This window comes from Nannospalax galili, unplaced genomic scaffold (assembly GCF_000622305.1).
Source record: "Nannospalax galili isolate Female #2095 unplaced genomic scaffold, S.galili_v1.0 scaffold643, whole genome shotgun sequence".
Lineage (NCBI taxonomy): Eukaryota > Metazoa > Chordata > Mammalia > Rodentia > Spalacidae > Nannospalax > Nannospalax galili.
The window spans coordinates 1,471,567-1,486,979 of NW_008349457.1; positions in this window are offsets into that span (position 1 = coordinate 1,471,567).

Here is a 15,413-nt window from a genome sequence, read left to right on the forward strand (position 1 = left end):
GTGCTCACCACTGGGAAAGCTAGCCAGAATAGCAGCTTTCATCCCAGAAACATCACTGAGGGCTCCCTGCATCCCTACTGCAGAAGCAGTTCCCAGATTCCAGGCAGATGGTACAGGTTCAAGGATATTGAGAGTCTGTGGCTAGCTGTGATGGCCAGGGCACAGCATGCAGTGTTTACTGTTGGTCAGACCCAGGGGAAATGCCCCCCAGAGAACCCCACCACACAGGGCATTGCCTCAGCCATTCTTGGGAACCTGGGAGCCAAATGTGTGATAGACATTTGCTCAAAATGGGAAGAAGGGAAGAAGGCATCTAAGGAAGATAGTGAGCAGCAGGCAGGCATAGTCTCTGCCCCGGGCTTCAGAAGTGACAGTGAATTCAGTCAGGTACTTCTCAGTGAAAAGATTTTCAGTATGGTTTTTATTTCTAAATAGTGTACTTGGTCCACAGGACTATCGTCAGGAGGAGGAGCCACTTTATTCTTCCCGAGTGAGCCCAGTGGTGTGTGAGCAGCAGGAAAACAGAGTTCTGCAGTGGGTGGGGATGAAGGGGGGGACGACTGGTGTCCTCAAGCACACACTTCACAGTCTAGATAAGAACCAAGTTCACTGCTGTACAATTTGCAATACCTACTTCCCCCAGATCTCATAGGTATTGCAAATAAGGGCCACCTAGAAGCTTCCATCAATCTGGTGCTTAACACAGCCAGTATTCTAAACTAGCAGAAATGCTTTCAGCAGAAGAGATGTTTTCTCAGAATGGGAGAAGGAAAGACAGAAGGACAAACCCTTAACCATGAGGAGCCAGACCTTGATGTCCTCTCCCTGTGTCTCTGTATTAGCTACTGTTTCACTGCTGTGATAAAATACCACGACCAAAAGCAACTTAAGGAAGGAAGAGCTCATTCTGGCTTAGGGTTCCAGAGAATGCAACCCCTAAAGGCTGCACAACGCCAACAGGAGCGGGAACCTTGCTGATCACATTTTTGCACTCACACAAGAAGCAGCGAGAAAGAACCAGAAAGGGGATGAGACTGTAAGCCTTCAAAGCCCACTCCTAGTGACACACCTCCTCCAGCAAGGCTGGACCTCCTAAAGGTTCCATAGTCTCCCCAAAGAGCACCACCAACTAGGGCCCAAGTGTTCAAATGCATGAGCCTATCAGAGACATTACTCATTCAAACCACCATGGGCTTTCATCAACCTTTGCATATTTTAAAGTTATCTTTTGGCTCTTGGTTGATTGATTTTATTTTTCTTAAACATTTTTGTTAAGATATGATTCAAATATAAACATCACCAATTTAAAACATAGTTAAATGGGTTTTAGTATATGTATAATCTGAGTTCATTATGATCACCACAATCTTAAGTTCACAACCCCTTTATCCTCCAAAAAAATAAACCCAGCCCAGTACCCATTAAGAGTCGCTCATCGCCTCCCAGTTTCTGCCCTATGTAACCACTGATATACCTTATATCTTTATAACCATGCCTATCCTGAGCACTTTGTATAAATCAAATCACATAAAATAATATAATACAGGCCTTTTCTTTAATAACTTCTTATGGTTTTCTCCATCTGGCATCCCACCCTCCTTTAGCTATTTAAACCTGATTTCCTTTAGTCCTTTATATACTTTATAATTGTTTTGAAGTCTCTTCAACTCTATCCAACATCTGGGAGTCCTCAAAAACTCTGTCCTTTGCCATCTTTTTTCTTCAATATCGCATTTTCTCATTTCTTTGCATATTTGAAGAATTTTTTATTGGCACCTGGACATTTTGGATACTGTAAGTTGTAGCTCCAGGTGCTGGGTCTCACTTCTCCACCCAGTGTCTTGTTGGTTTAGTCATTTGTTTACTGATTTTGTTTATTGGCCTAGTTCTGTGAAGTTGATCCATTTTTCCACAGTGTTCAGCCTCTGAACACTCAGAGCCTACTCAGATTATTCCTGATCTTTTAGTGTGGTTAATGAGGAGTTTTCCCTGGGTCTAGAAAAGCTGTTTATTGGTCAATATTTATAATTAATCCGTGGACCAATTAGATACTCTTTACTGCTGAAGTAGGGGGAGGGAGATTTGAGTTGCCTGTCACAAATCAAGTTTACAGGGCAAGTAGCTCCAATATCCTTTTTCTGACTCAGGAGAGGACATGACCTTCTTTGATGGACTGTCAGGGCAGTGCGTGGCTTTTAGGAGTTGTTCCTGGTCCAGTATTTGGTCAGAAAATGTGCTTAGTCCCTTAAATGCCCACAAGGCATGGACCTTTGGTTGAGGGTTGTTCATGGAGACAGAGTGTTTCTGAGCCTTGTCCATACTGCTATCTGGACGACTCCAGGATGTATGCAGTTGCCAACAGTTTTCCCATCTCCTAGGTTAGGTGATCTCAAGAAGGCTCCTTGTGCTCTCAGTCCTTTATTAAAGTACTGGTTCAGCGTCTTTCATCTTAATTGTCGCTGGTACCATGGAGTTCCAGACACTATTCAATTGCTCTCCCTGCGTTAGTTACTTTTCTGTTGCTGTCAGGTGTCATGACCAAAAGCACCAATGGAAGTAGACAGGGCTATTTGAGTCTATGGTTCCAGAGGGTTAAGAGACCACCATGGTGGTAGGCATGGCAGTAACGGGGAGGCATGGCATCAGGGGCAGGAGGCTGAGCTCTCACAGCTTCAAGAGCAAACAGGAAGCAGAGAGAGAGAACTGGCAGTGAGGCAAAGCTATGAACTCTCAAAGCCCACCCCCAGTGAGGTGCGTCCTCCAATAAGCCTACACGTCCTAGAGAGCCCATGATCTCCCCAAACAGGGTCACCAATTGGAGACCAAGTTCAAATACTTGAGCCTATGGGGACGGTTCTCATTTAAAACACCACACTCCCAAAGGTCTATTTACATTATTTTTGAGAACTCGACATACACTGAATTTCCCACATTCTGTTCTAGACAAACGCAGCCTCTGAACTCTCCATTCTTTCTCCCTGGGTAAACCCTCAGCAACAAGCTTTCCTGGACGGCTGCCTCTGCTGGATGGGTGGCAGGAGGGAGCAAGCCCTGGTATTCTCAGTCTGCTCTTTCCAATGTGGAGCCCCTGCTTAGGACTGAGATGACGTAGGGCAATCAGGGCTCCCATACTGGAAACCTGCTGAGCCTGGAATAGTGTTTCCTCAGTATAAGTGGAGGGTTATTAAAAGCAAAGTCCTGTACTGAAGAATGTCCCATATGAAAAGTGTCCTTTATTCTCAGCTAAAACTTCACACTGTATTTCTGGTCTCAACACTTAGACTGTTTAAACAGGTGCTGCACTGTGTGGCTTGCAGGGGCTAGGGAGATGGGGACAGGGGGCCTGCAGTCCAGGGCTCTGGCCAGTAGCCTGACAATATCCTTCTTTAGGGACCTCCACTCAGATAAAGCCAGATCCTTAGCTACAGTGCAGAAAAGAATTTCAGGACAAATTTGAGTGAAGCAAAGTTACTGAGTTTATAAAATAGAAATAGGGACAGGACATACTTCCTGTGTGTGTGTGTGTGTGTGTGTGTGTGAGTGAGAGAGTGAGAGAGAGAGAGAGAGAGAGAGAGAGAGAGAGAGAGAGAGAGAGAGAGACAGAGAGACAGAGAGAGACTGAGGAAAAGGACAGGACATACTCGACGCATGGATACAAGCTTTTCAAGAGGGATAGCCACATTTGGGTTCCTTTATAATGGCTTATATGTATGGTTCTGTGGCTTTCTAAGTTACTCGCTCAAATGATGTACTTTGCAATAAGGTTTAAAGATTATACAAAGTTTAAAAATTAAGTAATTTAAAATTGAAGTAAAAACATACGAACTGTTTACTTGTGCTTCCTATTTTGAAGAATTTCCTTTTGTAAATGATATTATAAGGTAAATTTACGCGGTAGATTATTTGGATTTAGGAATGAGAAAGGAGTGCTGGTATGGTTCAACTCCAGGATTCAAGCATCCTGGCCCTAAGTGAAAACTTATTTGTTGTTTCCTCATGGTCTTGCTTGAGATACCTTTAGGAAAACTAGCATCTCTGTAGCAAGTTGTGTTTTCTCAGTTGTGTGGAAGTCTTTGAACTCTCAATGAGTAACACAAACTGAGTCTCAAGGTGGCTTCCCGGCCCTTCTTTCCCTTCCCACATCCCCCAAGTTTTTCCTGTCTTTCTAGCCTGCCTTACCATGACCTTGAGCTGAAAATGCCCTAAAACTGTGTCTACTGTTTTTCCACCTTAAATCTTGCGGTGAGCACACTGAGGAATGGGGACCTGTGTGTAAATACATGTAGATTTCCTGAATGAAGCACTGGTGCTCCCTTGCCCTGAGGAGGGCATTGCTTTTGAAATAGCTGGTACTCTCCTCACCTGTCTTGACATACTACACGCACTACACATACTACATGTACTACACGTCTTTCTCTGCTCTTGGCGCTTGACTGCTTGTTCAACCTTGCACTTTCCAAGATATGCATGCATTGTGTTGGGTTACAAAGGAGACTCCTGCTGGGCCTCCTGGAATGGAGCTTTGGAAACACAGGACCAAGATGCATGCAGAGGGAGGACGGCACCTTGTTCTTCCCAGAAGGGGACCACAACTTCCCAGGGGAACTGGGGGGCTGGGGATGTTGCTCAGCTGACAAATTACTTGCCATGAAGCTCTGGGTTGAATCTCATGAACTCAGTTCATGCTCATAATCACTACACTGAGGAGGTACAAGCAGGATGACCAGAAGTTCTACGTCATCCTGGCCTTCTCTACAATGATTTCCAGTCCAGCCTGGGATGAGACATATGAGCCCTTGTCTCAGAAACAGAAGAAAGAGGTGAAGAAGAGAAGGAGGAGAAGGAGGAGGAAGAGGAAAAGAAGGAGGAGGAGGGAGGAGAAGGAGGGAGGAGGAGGAGGGAGGTGGAGGAGGGAAGAGGAGGAGGAGGAGGAGGGAGGAAGAGGAAGAGGGAGGAGGAGGAAGGAGGAGGAGGGAAGAGGAGGACGGAGGAGGAGGAGGGAGGAGGAGTAGAGGAAGGAAGAGGAACAGTAGCAGCTGAGGCAAAAGAAGCCTCTGAGGTCTTGGCCCCAGAATTTCTGTAAATGAAACTGAGGGACTGAGAGTCATGGTTTAAATGTTGTCAGCATTTCTCTGCTTGTGGGGTCTCTCCCTCCCCTTGTGGGTCATTGGCCACTGGTCTATGAGGACAAAGGGAGCAGATGTGACGAATGGGACCAGGACGGCCAGTGAGCACTGATGGAAGAAAGCCCTTCTGGGGAGGCAGATTCAGTGATACAGCTCCAGACTCAGTGAAACAGCTCCAAATTCAGTGATACAGCTCTGCTTATTCAGTGGGGGTTAGGGAAAATATAGTGTGGAGGCAGCAGCCAAAGCCTCAGCTGATAGGTGCTCATAGTATGCTTTATTTACATGTGGCAGGGGGATCCTATCATCTGACTATAGGGTAATGCCTAATTATCATATAGAAAAAAACTGGGGGTTTTATTGCAGGTAACTATGCCAAAGGTCATGTTCCAAATACGCTTATTCAGTGGGGCTTAGGGAAAATATAGTGTGGAGTCAGCAGCCAAAGCCTCAGCTGATAGGTGCTCATAGTATGCTTTATTTACATGTGGCAGGGGGATCCTATCATCTGACTATAGGGTAATGCCTAATTATCATATAGAAAAAAACTGGGGGTTTTATTGCAGGTAACTATGCCAAAGGTCATGTTCCAAATAAGGTCAGGCATCCGTGCTTGGTGGCACTTTCCAGGTAAGTCAGGCAGAGAGCAGGAGGCCCCCGCTAAGAAAGGGAGTCCTTCCAGATAGCGCCGAGCCCCTTAGAGCTATCCGGACATGGAGGACTACAACCTTAGCAGCAGGGTCCCCCAACATTTGCTGTATGCCCTTATGATAATTTTTAGAGATTTAAATGATTGATATTTAACATTTTCTCCAACATGTAAATTCATTGTGCCAAACAGTTATTTTGCAGCTACTCTGAGTCTGATAGTTGTTCCCATTAATTTGTCTGTTCACCTATCATCCATCCACCCATCCATTCATTGATCCATCTATGCATCCATCCACCCATTTATACATTCATACATACATACATTCATCCATCCATCCATCCACGCATCTATCCATTCATCCATCCACCCATCCACCCATTTATCCATCCACCCATCCATCCACCCATCCATTCAACTATCCATCCATCCATTCCTCACTATTTATTTGCATAACTGTGAAAAGATGGAGCATATTGATGAGGATTTCCCCCATCAGGTACACAAGTCCCAGACTTGAGTCTTATAACTACTGTTCACCATCTATATAGCCTGAGCTTATGGGTATCCTGAGCCTCCATCCCTTGCCCCATTGTAAAGGAAGGATAATAGTTTCACCTCTTCCTGTAAACATCTTAGGATTAGACATGATGACATAGTGATAGTCACACAAGCTTTCTCTGTCCTTGGATGTCCCTTTCCTGGAACGTGGGTGTCTGTAGCTGCTCCAAGACAATTTGTTCCTGTCCTAGTTTGTTCTTCATTGCTGTGACAAAACACTGACCAATACCAACTTGGGGAGGAAAGGGTTTATTTATCTTACATCTCCCAGGCCGCAGTTCATCAGGGAGCCCAAGGTAGGAACTCGGGGCAGGAACCTGGAAGCAGGAGCTGGAGCACAGGCCATGGAGGAATACTACTTACTGGCTTGCTCCCCTGGGCCCCACGCAGCCTGCTTTCTTATGCAACACAGGCCCACCTGCCCAGGGGTGGCACCACCCACAGTGGACTGGGCCCTCCCACATCACTCATCAAGAAGATTCCCCATAGACATGGCCACAGGGCAGTCCAATAGAGGCAATTCCCCAGTTGAGGCTCCCTCAACCCAGGTGTGTCAAGTTGACACTGAAGCTAGCCAGCACAGCTCCCTTCTTGGTTAGCTCTCTGGCCCACAGCCATCTCTATAGGCAAGTCCCACTCCCACCTTCTGCTTTTAGCCCAGCCAAGGGCATGTTTGTCTGAGGAAGTAACTTTGCCTCTTTTCCAAGGTTTGTCTCCACCCTACTCATTGCTACACTCAAAGGAAACACCTCCTTTGGCATATCCCAATGGGAAAACCTCTTGTCCCATCCCCTGTATGCACAAAATCTCAAGCTATCTGTACAGATGGGCTGTGACTCGGCTATCACCTGGCCCTCAAAGGCCTGGGAGCAGCTGCGGGCTTGCTGGTGAACAGTCAGCTGTTTTAGAGGCTGGAGATGAAGGAAAGGATACATTTACAGGAATAAAGACGGACTGTCCCAGATGGCTGGAACTGGGCTTTCCTTCACACAGGACTTAGCTAAGTGGCCAAATGTCTTGTTGTTGTCAGGGGAAAAGGGGAGAACTAAGCCATAACCTTTGCACATGGAAACAAATAATGAGAAGCTGAGTTTCAGTTAAGATATTACAGTCTGAGTTTCACAACTTGACAAGGGACAAACAGCAGCCTAGAAAGAACAACATGCTGGAAGGCAACAGCCTAGACTGTGGGCCCCTGTGGCTCTGTGGAGATCTGAGGGCTTGGGTTGTTTCTCCTATGTAACCTGAGGGAAGAGGCCATCCCTGAGGGGCCCAGCAGTGTACAGTAATAAGAAGAATATGCCCAGAGTGTAGAGATAAGCTGTGATTTCTTTTTATACCAGGAACTTCTGGGAACATGTGTAGTTCCTCAGGACAGCCTGGGCAAGCAGAAAATATCCCAGGGAAGATGCAGTTTTCCCAGGGGATATTTGGCAGCTCGCAAAAGGCCTCTGCAAGTCTGAAATCAAATTGCTCTTTATAAGAGAAGTCAAGGGGCCTTGCCTAGGATGACTCCTTTCTCCCTAAACAGCTGCTTCTGTCTGAAGCTGCCCCGAAGGGAAAAGCTGCCTCTGGCCCACAACCCACTGTCTGGCTTCCAGGAAACTGGGTGAGGTATTTGCAGGCCCCAAGGGTTGGTTCCTCTTTCCAGAGTGGAAGACTGTCCTTTGTTTTAGACCATTGCCACCAACATAAACTTAGAGAGCTTGAAAGATGGGTTTATATCACAGAAAGGCTCACCCCAACATGGATAGCGACTCACAAATGTTATACCCCTCGACTTCCTGAACAGCTTGCAGGCACCTTGGTGGTTAGAGAGCTTTTTCCTCTCCACAGTTGTTTGCTGGTTGTGTAACCTTGGGACCCGGACTTGTGAATCTTGTAAGTTCCAGCTTTCCCAGACTTGTAAGTTTTGTTTACTCCCTGCATCCCATGAGCCTTGCCCTAGTATGAAAAGCAGGATTCTTGTCAAATACACCATTGTCTCTCTTGGGACTTGGGGAGTGTGGTTACTTTAACAAAGTTTGAAGCAATCCAGTGCATTTTCCCACAGAAATTAAAGACAGTTTTTGTGCAGTAGAAAGATCACAAGGTGAATCACAAGGATAATGTACTCTGACAGACCCAAGCCCTGAGTGTACGCCCTGCTTTGAACATGTCATCTCTTTCAATCTTCATGCCAAGAGCTCCCCAGGGCAGGTCTCGACTGTTGTTTACCTTATTTTCATCTTTGTATACTATGGGCACAAAACATAGCTCTCACACCAAAGTCTGTTACAGTCTCACCTTATGGATAGGAAACCAAAGCACAGAGAATCTAATCATTTGCACACTGAGAATAGTATAGTCTGTCTTCCCTGCTGGGCTCCAGAACAGGGCTAACAGAGAAGAAAGGCTGAAGCTGGCCTCCACCTGTACACCACCCTCACCTGCAGCTGGCTCCAGCTTCCCACTCAGGATCCCCTCCTGTTCCCTCAGAACAAGGACGTTCATAAGGTTTAAGAAGCTCAGGAAACGTACAAGAGCCAGAAAGCTCAGAGTTGGAAGATTCACAGGATCCCTCTCCAAGTTTATAAAAGCAGCGATTGCTGAGCGGAGCTGGCTGCCTTCACGTTACACAGGGCACATCATGTTGTACAGGGAAGCTCCCAGGATGCAGCGTTCATGAATCACCACAGATGCTGGCCTGGGATTTCTGGTGAAGCGACTACCTTTTAGTTACCCACGCTCCAGTAAATAACCCTAATAAACTCGCTGGTTCATTAAGCCAGGCTGGGGTGGCGCCATTTCTGCGGTCTGTCGTCAGTGTCCTATCTGGTGTGAACAGACATTTGTCCTCAGCTCTCCAGCATGGCATGCAGTATCTCCCCTCATCTTTGAATGAGGATGGTTTTGACCTAATATCCTGTCTCAGCTTGGGCTGCTGAAACAAACGCTGTACACCAGGCTTAAACAACAAACACTGATATCTCAACAGTTCTGACAGTTCCAGGTTAGGATTCTAGATCGACTCTAGCAAGGGGCTGGTGAGGGTCTGCTTCCTGGTTCTTACAGCTCCCGTGGCAGGAAGAAACCATTTCTCTGTGTCTCTTCTTGCTCTAACACCACCCCTATTATTTCAGGCTCCATGCAAATGACCGTTGCCTTCCAAAGGCCACACCTCCTCATACTGGGGACTCAGGACTTCAACAGTCAAATTTCAGGGAGAGACCCAATGTTCAGTACTGAGTAGATACTTCTCCTTCCATTTAAGTCACCTGAGACCCTCATTTTTCTCTGGGTGGATGGAGAAAAGAACAGAAGATGGCTAATGGGGGGGAGGGCAGGGAGCGGGTGGGGAGGCCAGTTTAGGTGGAACTAGGCATGCCAAGAGCTCTCAGAGAAGGTCTTGACTGTTGATTTGGCTCTGGATCTGCAACATTCCAATTCCCTACAATTAGGAGTCTATTTAGTCAGTCTGCAGAAACTTCAATATCAGCATGGTTTTTTAGGGAACTTCAGTTCACAGCATTTTTTGATCTATGCCACTCTGAGCATTGGGGAACCCACATACCAACAAGCAGAGCCAGGGTTCCACCTGCCCCCAGCATAAACCTCCTTCCCCCACCTCTGATGGTCAGAACAGTGTTGTGCTAAGTAACCCCAGGCCCTGCCCCTGCTACTTCCAAGACTAGGACAAGAATCCTAGCCTCAGCAGGACCCTTGCCCCTGTCTGTAAGAAGTGGCCTACGATGCCAAGGATCTCTAGCAAAGTTGATAGAGATACCAGCCAAAACAGTGTCCCCCAAGGCCCCTTGCTCCTGACCCCGAACTTGCAGGCTAACCTCCACCCCTCTCCAGAAGCCTGTCCCAAAACCTCAGTGATTCTTCCTCATTTCTCGGGTATTTTCCGTTCCTGTTTCTCTGGCTTGGGTGGTTCACAGTACCCATGGCCACACTGCTTCTGTCTAGCTGGATCTCACCCAGTTCCCCAGAGTCCTGCTCCCCTGGCATGGTGCTCTGCAGAGGGAGCACCCTCTAGCCTTCTCTCTCTCCAGCTGGTCCCCTTCCCTCCTTACCCTCTGGTTGCTGGCCACAGCATGATTCCCAGCCACAGACTTGTCCAGTCCAGTGTTCTTCCTTCTCCACCTGCCTACCCTTCTTTTGGCCAGACATGAACCCTGCCAGCCAGGTCATCCCCAGAAGCACACATCCCTAGCTCTGGCCAGTTGTAGTGCTGGAAAACCTCTGTCAAAATTCCTTAGCACTAATGAGAGCTTTGTGCAGGATCCTCTCCCTCTTCTTCCAGTGACTGTGAACCGTCTGCTGGAAGTATGATAAGCAACAAGGCAAAGTGCTCAAGGCGGCAGACAGCAAAGACAGATTGTGGGTCCTCAAACAGGGCTTTGAGAGGCTGAATAAACCAGCCTTGAGATTACTAATATCTGGCTTTTCATTATGTGAGATAGTGAAGTCTTTGTTTTGTTAATTCTTCATAGCTAAAAGAATCTTAACCCACAGCATGTCTTAATGCATCCCTTCAGCAGGCTTGGCAGGAAGCAAAAGGGGTCAAATCAGGTCTTCTGGTTGTTTTATAAATAAAGTTTTATTGGAAAACAGCTACACCTATTTATTTACATATTGTCTATGGCTGCTTCTGTTTGAGTAAGAGAGATGCGGTGCCCTGAAAAGGTGATAATCCTTCCTATCTGCCCCTTCATGGAAAACGTTTGGCGATATAGACTCATTAGGCTAAGGGGAGCAAAAGTTCCCCCAAATTTCCACAGGTTACAGGAGTACCTTAAAGCATGAAGTTCCCGCCAAGTCGGGGCACATGTCTTTAATCCCAGTAGTTGGGAGGCAGAGACAGATCTCTGTGAGATCAATGCCAGCCTGGTCTGCATAGCAAGTTCCAGGCCAGCTGGGGCTACAGGGAGACTCTGTCTCAAAACAAAACAAAACAACACGAAGTTCCAGCTGAGTGTGATGACACACACTTGTTACCCCAGTATTTACGAGGTTGAGGTAGGAGGATTGAGACTTCAAGGTGAGCCTGGGCTACACAGTGAAACTCTAACCCAAGAAATATCAGAAAAAGAGGCAGGTTCCATCCTGAGGCATCTAGGTAGGCCCTGTTTGTTATAGGCTCACACTCAGGCATGGAGTCTGTCCTCACAAGGACATGAGACAGCATGAGCCATCAATCACACTGTAGAATGATTGCCTGTGATGGCTGTTGACGCAAAAGCACAGCTCTCACCTCAAAGGCTGAAAGAGATAGCTTATTCTGGAGCCAAATTTGAGTGACCATGGCCTGAGAACACAGGTTACTCCAAATTCCATGTTCCAAAGTGGTAACAATTTCATGCAGTTTTTATAGTAATAGAACAAAGGAAAGTTATAAATCAAGACACTTTAAAAATACATTGGTGGAAACATTAAGTAGGCAGATACAGCAAAAAAGAAATCTCAGCTATAGGCCTCAGATGCTGTCTGCTGGCCTTTTGGTTGGTGGAAGCTGGAGGTCTGCTAAGTTAATACATTCCAAAAGGGTTTTATCTGTTAGTCACAGTATGTTAAGTAGGAGTGAAAGATGGCCCAAGATAAATAGTAACTAGGCTCTGAACTGCAACATTCCAAATTTCACAATCACTGAAGTTCTAATCAGTTGATCAGCCTCTGCAGACTGCTCAGTTTGAAGATAGTTCTAGGGACTTTTGTTCATATGGTTAATTTCATGCAACAACACAGCCAGTCTATAGGCCCCGCTGTTGGGTCAAACACCAGTCTAACTGCCATAGGGAAGGAATTTTAAATGTGAGTAACTGAAGAGCCCTTGAGTAGGGAAGCCTGCTCTCCTTAATGTGATTCTTCCCTGACCAGCTGGTGACCTTCAGAGGTTTCAGACCCAACAGGGTACCATCAACTCTTACCTGAATCTCCATCCAGTGGGGCCTGCCTAACAGACTTCAGAGCTACCAATCCACGGACCCCAGTGCCACTTACTGGTTCCAAGCAGCCATGGATGCCCAAACCTGCAGATACTCAAGACTCTTCAAGCCATGGCATGGCATTTCCATGTGAACCACACACATCCTCCAACATACTTTGAATTACCTCTAGACTCTTTATATTCCCTAATACAATGCAAATGCCATGTCAGGAGTTCTTACACTATACAGTTTAGGAAACAATAACAAGAAAATGTCCACTGATGTTCAGTACAGTTGTAGGGATTTTTTCCGGCACATGTTTGAACTGCAGTTGGTTGAATCTGCGGATGTAGAAGTCAAGGATACTGGGCAGGAGCTGCAGCGACAGCCTAGCCTGTCAGAACCGTTTCTCTGGTGAATCCTGAAGATTATAATACATAGAGCATTTTCCTTTCCCAGATATGATGTCAACTGCGTATCCTTGTTACTGAGAGAGCATCTGATGTGAGAAGCCAGAGCCAACTCCAAAATGGGGACAAGGCACAGAATGCTGACCCAGCTAGCTAGAACCACTGGCCTTGTGTCCTGATGAAACTTCTCAGAACTGTCTGTCTCAGATGGAGACCTTTGCTATTGACTTTCAAGCAGAGGATTTTTTTTTTTTTAACATTTGTTTTCTTTCTGCATTTATAGTAATTTGCCTAATTTTGAGACTGTACGTAAATTTCCGTCTTGCTACAACCCAAAACCTAAAATGTAAAAGGGATGTGCTACTTCTCTTTGGGGCTCAGAACCTTGAGGCAGGAGTCTCTCTGGGCCAAGGCTGCAGCCTAGATAAAATGTCTAGTGTCTAGATAAAATATCCCAGTGTCTGGTGTCCGGCCTGAGCTTTCCTGCAACAACATAAAAGTTCAGCAACTCTATAGCCCGCTCTTTCCTCCAACGCAGTCTTCAGGTTCCAGTGACAAAGACTGGAAAGGCAGCCTGGAGGTGGGCAGCCCCTACCACAGGTGCTACACAGAGGTGGCTGTAAGGACCTGAGAAGCCATGTCTACCTTAAGCATCTTTTACATTTTTTACTTCTAGGACTCATAGGTCAAGACTACAGGCCAGCCTGCCCCCTGGCCCCAGGAATGCTTTGCATTCCTTGGAGATGCTTGGACTGTGGTGAATGGTCCAGGAAGTTATGTGTTGAAAGACATCCAGAGCTGGACAGATGGCCCTTGTGTGTGAAGGTTCTGTGTTCCCTGAGGCTCCAGTCTCGCCCTCTGGGAGGTCTCCACTTCCTGCAGCTCTCACATCCTAACTGGAGAGAAAGTCCTGGTTCTGTCTCTCTGTGGCCCCAGCTTGCTATTTACAGCCATTCTGGCTCCCAAGCAACCCCAGGCTCTTTGTTGAGGGCTGGACCATCTTCTCTGAAGATTTCTGTGAAGAGCTTTGTCCTTTTGGAAACTCTGCTGCCTTTGAACTACTTCCTGTGGCTCCCAGATCTCAGTGATCTTGCTGTGTGTCGAAGGAATCAAAATCTGGAACAACTTGAAGCCACTTGCTGATGTCACTAAATTACAGCTCTTTTGAAACACGCTAAGCTGGGAGCTTTCCAGTGCTAGTCTCATCTTATTCTTTCTAAAAAATATTTTATTATCATATATTTTTATGTGTATGAGTGTATTGCCTGCACATGTGTAAGTGCACCTGTGTCGTGCAATGCCCATGGAAGTCAGAAGAGAGCGTTGGATTCCTCTGGAATTGGATTTACAAACAGTTGTTAGCCACCATGTGGGTCCTGGGACTCGAACCCAGGTCCTCTGCAAAAGCAGCCAGTGCCCTTAAATGCTGAGCCAGCTCTCCAGCCCCTCTCATCTCATTCTTATGATGCACCAGTCCATGGCAGCTACAAAGTCCGCTAAGAATACTCTGCTTTCTGGCAGCTCACATGTCTGAGTCCTCCAGGAGCTCAAGCTCAAGGCTGAAGGAGAGATGAGTGTGGATGAGTGGAGAGGTAACACAGGTGTGGGAAGGTGATACAGGGGCGGGGGATGCTCTGGAGGCATTGAACAGATACTTGGGGAGGCAGGGGAAGCCTCAGAAAGCGGAGTTATCCTTTCCTCCAACTTCTAATTTGTTCTGCTGGATAGAGCTAGCACTGCTCCCAAATGTTCTGTATTTCCAGTATCAGGAGGATAAGAAGGTAAAAAGAGATAGACTCATCAATGAAGTAGCCTGTTGGAGCTCTCCATCTGTGGGTAGCACACCCTGTCCTTATGCACGTTTATGGAAGAGATGTTGGATACACAGTTGCTGCCTTTTCTCAAGAGTAAATGGAGGAAGGGCTCAAACCAAGTAGTTCTCTGTCCTGGAAAGGATGACTCAGAAGCACTTTGGGCCAGGTGACCTTTTTTTAAAGATGCCTCCCTTCTAGGAAGCACTGTGCTCTCCTAATCAGAAGTTCCGAGTTCTGAGCTCAGGGTACAAAAGCTTTCCCAAAGCACTAACCAAAAGTAAAAAACAGAAAATGATACATCAAGGCTGTGCGCATTTAGTGAGAAGGTAGTGAGGTGGAGTATGTCATTGAAATACATCCATTTGGGGATTAAATGATCATTTCCAGCCTGGCTCTGACATGGGTTGAGAGTTCCTTAGGTTAGCCCAGAGTTGTCATTCACATGGTGACAAACAGAGTTGATAAAAAAAGCATTTGACATAGAAAAGGAGGGTAGGTGATATGCAAAACTTTGGAAAGATCACGTGAAATCCAAGGGCAAGTCCTCACAAAACCTGCTGCACGTTCAGAGTGCGCAGTGCTCTCATTAAGGACCACACCCAAGCAACATCACAGGCAGTGTCAGTGTTGAGATGATGCACTACAAGCATTCAACCAAAGAACATCTCTTTAAAATCTCACAAGGTAGTGCGTGAACAATTACTCCAAAAAGTCATCTGTTCTGAATCTCATGTTGGAGACAGTGAAGGGAAAAGATCACAAAGACACCTGTGAAAAGTCTTAGGAAACCAATTGCTAATTTTAATTCAAATCCCACTTCTTCTTTTTTTTTGGTCCTTTTGAGACAGGGTCTCCCTGTAGCCCCAGCTGTCCTGGAACTCACTATGTAGACCAGGCTGGCCTTGAACTCACAGAGATCTGCCTGCCTCTGCCTCCCGAGT